General features: G+C 30.8%; 1 pseudogene; it reads left to right on the top strand.

Moving 5' to 3' along the window:
* The first annotated feature begins 2,952 nt into the window (after positions 1–2,952).
* On the top strand, positions 2,953–4,835 carry LOC150038622 (uncharacterized; annotated as a pseudogene).
* Positions 4,836–5,186: the final 351 nt, after the last annotated feature.

Genomic DNA, 5,186 nt, shown 5'->3' with positions numbered 1-5,186 from the left:
GTTAATTAAAAAGATAAGCATGCATTAAAATTACAAATAAAAGGGGAAAAGAATACAATCTTTGTAGTCTTTGAAGCTTCTCCAAATCCGCTCCAATTTCCTCACAAACGGTTTGTAGAGCACCACGAGAGTCTTCCCGACTATTCTCTGGCCTTATAATGGGATGGTGGGATCCAGTGAGTGACTAATTTGGAGAGAAAAATGTTAAGAATTTGAGAGAAAATTGAAATGAGATTATCACATAATCTCATCGAATTCCATTATAGCCAAGAGTTCTTCAAAAATATTAAACACTCCCTTTTAAAGACATTACATGCAAATATGCAACTTTGAGTTTGATGAGAATTTGACACTAAAAAATTCACTAACTCAAAGTGGGATTTGTGGGACAAGTATCTTCAAATGAACATAACACTTAGCCATACAAAAGTTGACATTTCCCACTTACAAATGTTGGATCTCTCCACTAATTTGGTCAAAGTTTGACTCTTAAAGTCCAAAGTCAACAAATTTGACTTTTTGACTTTCAAAAATCAAAAGTCAACAATTTGACTTCCATTGCATTTTTTACCTAGTCAACAATTTGACTTTTAATGCAATTTTGACCAATTTCATTTAATTTCAAAATTAATTCTAATAATCAATTTTAAAATTAAAATTAATATTAAAGAATTTAATTAATTTAATTTAATATTAAATCCAACACTTATCCCAATTTATATGAATCTCTATTCATAATCTTGATATTTAAATTTGATTTAAATATCTTTTATTTTTTCTCTCTTTATGTTTAATTCACAACTAAACATTAGGTTAAATATATCGTATATATTTACCGCTTTGCTCCAAAACCTAAATTTGAACACTTCAAATTCGTTAATTACACTGTTCTAAGGTTTGGTTCGATATGAGCTAGTAGGGGAACCTTATGGATCTACAAATCATGGGCTCCAACAATACACGATTAACCGGCTAAACCCTTTAACCTAATTAACCACCATTCGTTAACTACTGGGTCACTCCACTAAAGCCAAGTAGTTGCACTCCCCTCACTGTAGATATATTATGTCCACTCAATATAACCATGATTAATAAGTTAACCCTTCACAAGTTGTTCGTAATAACGGCTGGGTCAAAAGTTATTTTACCCCCCGAGATTACATCTAGCTCCTTAAGTCCTATTGATCCTCTAATGAACAATTGGTTTGTGATCCAATCATTAAACTGAGTCTCTCTCGGGCCAATGAGAGGGTGGGGCCCCTTGTTTAAGACTCAGAGTCAACACTTAAAGGAACAACCTCTCTACTATCCCTAAAAGTGATGGAATACATAAGCAAGCAACGGAAGCAAATAGAATCAATAAGCACTCTAATTACATTTAATTTGAGTTCTAAATCATGTTATTTCAGAAAAACTCAAATGGGTTTCAAGTTGAACTTACCTTTGACGAAATCTTCCAATTCCAAGCTTCTTTTCACTCTAATTCAGCTCCAAATCGACAGTGAACTACCAAGAGATCTTTTATAATATTCTAAGCCTTGAATTTGAATGGTGGAACTCAGATTTGAGTGAATTTGTGAAGGTGTTCTTTGTGGGTTTGAAGAGGAAGAAAAAGAAGTAATAGAAAACTCTTTTTTTTTTTTTTTTGGTCCAACTCTCCTTCAATTCAAAGAGCTTTTATTCAATCCCACCATGCAAGCACTCTTCAGCATTCACAGCCAACAGCTGCTTGACAATTTCAAGTGGAATTCAGTGTGTGATTTGCATGATTCAGACCTCATGCTTTAGTGTTTGTAAGAAAAACCTACTAAACATCTAATTTCAAATTTTCAAAATTTTCAATTGATTTCTTTTAATTAATTCTATAATTAATCAAAAAAATATTTAATTAATTCTCAATTAATCAAATCTAAAATTAAAAAATTCAATTTCTTAAATTGAATTTAAAATTGGATTTTAATTTGATTTTTAGTTAGTTAAACATATTTAATTAATGGAAATTTGTAGTAGGTGTTTTTTTTTATTAAAAATAAATAAATAAATATTCCTTTTTAAAACTATTTGAAAATATAAATTATTTTTTGATACGTTTACCTTTTTTTTTTATTCCTAAAATAACCTTATTCTTCCCCTTCTTCCTCATCGTCCGACTTCAATCTGTTTTATTTCTTTCTGTCTTCTTCCCCGTCTTCCTCGTCGTGGTCTTCATCGTCCCCCTTCTTCTTTGTTGTTTTCGTTTTCTTTCTATATTTTTCTACAATGCCACTTCTTCTCAGGTTTCATCTTCTTTTTGGTCAAGCTAATATGCGTTTTCCAAGTACGTCTTCTCCATTCTTCGTCGCTCGATTATGAGGTTTTTTGCTTGCAATATCTTCTTTCTACATTCGATTTTGTGTTTCTGACTCGCGATTTTATATGGTTTAATCCTCTTCTTGTGCGATTCTTTTTTCCATGTGTAGGTATTCGATTTCTTCTTCTTTTTTTTTTTAGGTTACGTTGATTTTACTTAAAGTATGCTCTATTTTTTATTTGATTTCCTCAGTTCAATTATTGACAAAAAATTGACAAAAATTAGTACTCTCACTCCTATCACTGATTATTATTTGAATTGCAAGTCGTGAACTGCTATCACAAAAATTAGTACCCTACTACTATCACGTATTACAAATCATGAATTACAAGTATCCTCACTACTATCACTACTATCACAAAAATTAGTATCCTCACTGCTATTACTGAAAATCAGTACCCTCAGTTTCAAGTCATGAACTTCCTATCACTTATATTAATAGTCATGAACTTCCTATCATTCATATTAGTCTACTGATGATAGATAGATATCATAGTGTATCAATAATATTAGTCTATCACTTATAGATATTGTTTTCTATTTATTGTACTACTCTAGAATGTCATGAGTTTAATTGTTGTTTCTTGCAGTGATTTGGAAATATGATTAAGCTTGCAATAGTGGTGTTTCATAGTGGATAGTGGGATGATAAACATAATTACTTGAATTACAAGACTAAAGGTGTATTGGTTGATGAGATTATGTGTTTTGAGAGTTTTGTGAGTTTGATATTAAAGGGAATGAAATTGGATGCATCTATTTCTTCAATACAATTATCTATCTTATTGGATTTGGGTATCAATGGTATTCAAAATGTGGTTGAAATTCATGAAGATAACGATGTTTCTTGGTTTTTTAATTTAGTTGAAGAACAAAGTACAAGACATCCATTAGTTATTCATGCTACTGATCTTGTTTTAGAAGGAGTTTCCAATTGTGGATTTGATCATTTTTTATGTGTTGTGTCTTCTTTTTCTCCCATTAGTGATGATTTTAACATCCTAACGGATGTTGATATTGGTAGCTTGTCTTCTATATTTGATTTGAAAGAGAAGGATATGTTTTCTAGTAAGGAAGTAGTATCAAAGTCTTTTTACTACATAGCTATAAAGAACAACTTTGAGTTCAAGACGTGAGATCAAATTCTAAAATAATTGTGTTGAAGTGCTCCCAAGAAAATTATGAATGGTATGTCCGTGCATGTCGTTATAAGGGTGGGGAACTATGAAAACTTAGGAAGTATATTGCTAATCATGGTTGTTCTATAAATGCTATTCAAACTTCTCATATACAAGCATCTTCATCATTGATTGGTGATTATATGATAAAAGATTTTAGCCGCTTTGACCGTTTGACTCCGAATGATATTATGATTCATATGCGTACTAAATTTAGGGTAAATGTTAGCTATTATAAAGCTTGGAGGGCAAAAGAATATATTATGAAGTCATTGAATGATGATGCAAAGGAATCTTATGCCTTGATCCCAGATTTTTTTACAAAGTTAAAAGAAATGAATCTAGGTTTGTTTTTTTCCTGCAATTTTTTATATATCATCAATCAAGCTTTCAATGAATATGTAATCAATATTTGATAGACTTGTTTAATTGATATGATCTATCAATGATGTTGGTCTATCGGTGATAGGCCTTATAGTAAATGAGTATATCATTGGTATTGCTGATATTTGGTTTATATGTGATAGAGCTAATGTAAAACATAATGTAAATATTCTTTGATATATCTTTTTTTTTCTTTTCTTATCTTATCGTAGGTTCATTCATTGCATATGAAACTGATTCTGAGGGAAATTTTAAGTATTGTTTCATGGTAATTTGATCGTGTATTGAGGGTGGAAATATTGTAGGCCAAACATATATGTTGATTGCACCTTTTTGAAATATAAATATGGTGGAACTCTTTTGACGGCGTCAACAATTGATGATAATAATCAGATTTTTCCTCTTGCCTTTAGTATTGTAGACTCTGAGAATGATGCATCATGGAGATGGTTTTTTGATAATATCAAGAAAAGTTTAAGGGTTGAGAAGGTTTAGTTATTATATCTAATCGACATTTAAGTATTCCAAAAGGTGTTCAAAATGTTTTTCCAACGGCTGAATATTGTGTTTGTTTGCAACACATTTTGAGAAGTTTGAAGTTGGCATATAAGGACTCTTCTATTAATAATATATTTTTTAGATGTGGAAAAGCATATATATTGATAATTTTGAGTTGAATATGAGATGGATGGAGGCTATATATCCTCACATACGAGACTATCTTAGTAATGTTGGTTTCGAGAAGTGTGCTCGTGCATATTGTAGAAGGAGAAGATATCAGATGATGACTACAAACATTTCAGAATGTTTAAATGCATTTCTAAAAAATATTAGAGATTTACTTATGGCATCACTATTCAATTCAATCAGACAATTACTTCAAAAACGATTTTATGATAAAAGTAAAGTTGCATAGTGTATGAAATCTGTTTTGATTAGCTGGGCTGGAGGGAAATTATGAACACAACGTCAGATATCAAGAAGCTTCACGGTAAGAGTTACTTGTTTTCATGGGTAATATAGCAAAATTTTTCAGTGATTGAGTTCTATCAGTGATATACTTCTATTATTGATAGATTCAGATAGTTATATCTTAATTAATTTCTTGTCTATGTGTCATTTTTATTAGGTTAATGTAATTAATGATGTTGAATTTAAAGTAATTGATGGAAGCAATCATTTTATGGTACCTTTAGATTCCTAATCATGTACTTGTCGTGTTTGGGATCTTGATCCACGTGCCCATGCACTTGCTGTTATTCATGTATGCAACA

Source organism: Benincasa hispida, chromosome 1, assembly GCF_027475165.1.
Source record: "Benincasa hispida cultivar pf3 chromosome 1, pf3_genome.v1.1, whole genome shotgun sequence".
NCBI lineage: Eukaryota > Viridiplantae > Streptophyta > Magnoliopsida > Cucurbitales > Cucurbitaceae > Benincasa > Benincasa hispida.
This window is presented reverse-complemented; position numbering and strand designations above follow the sequence as displayed.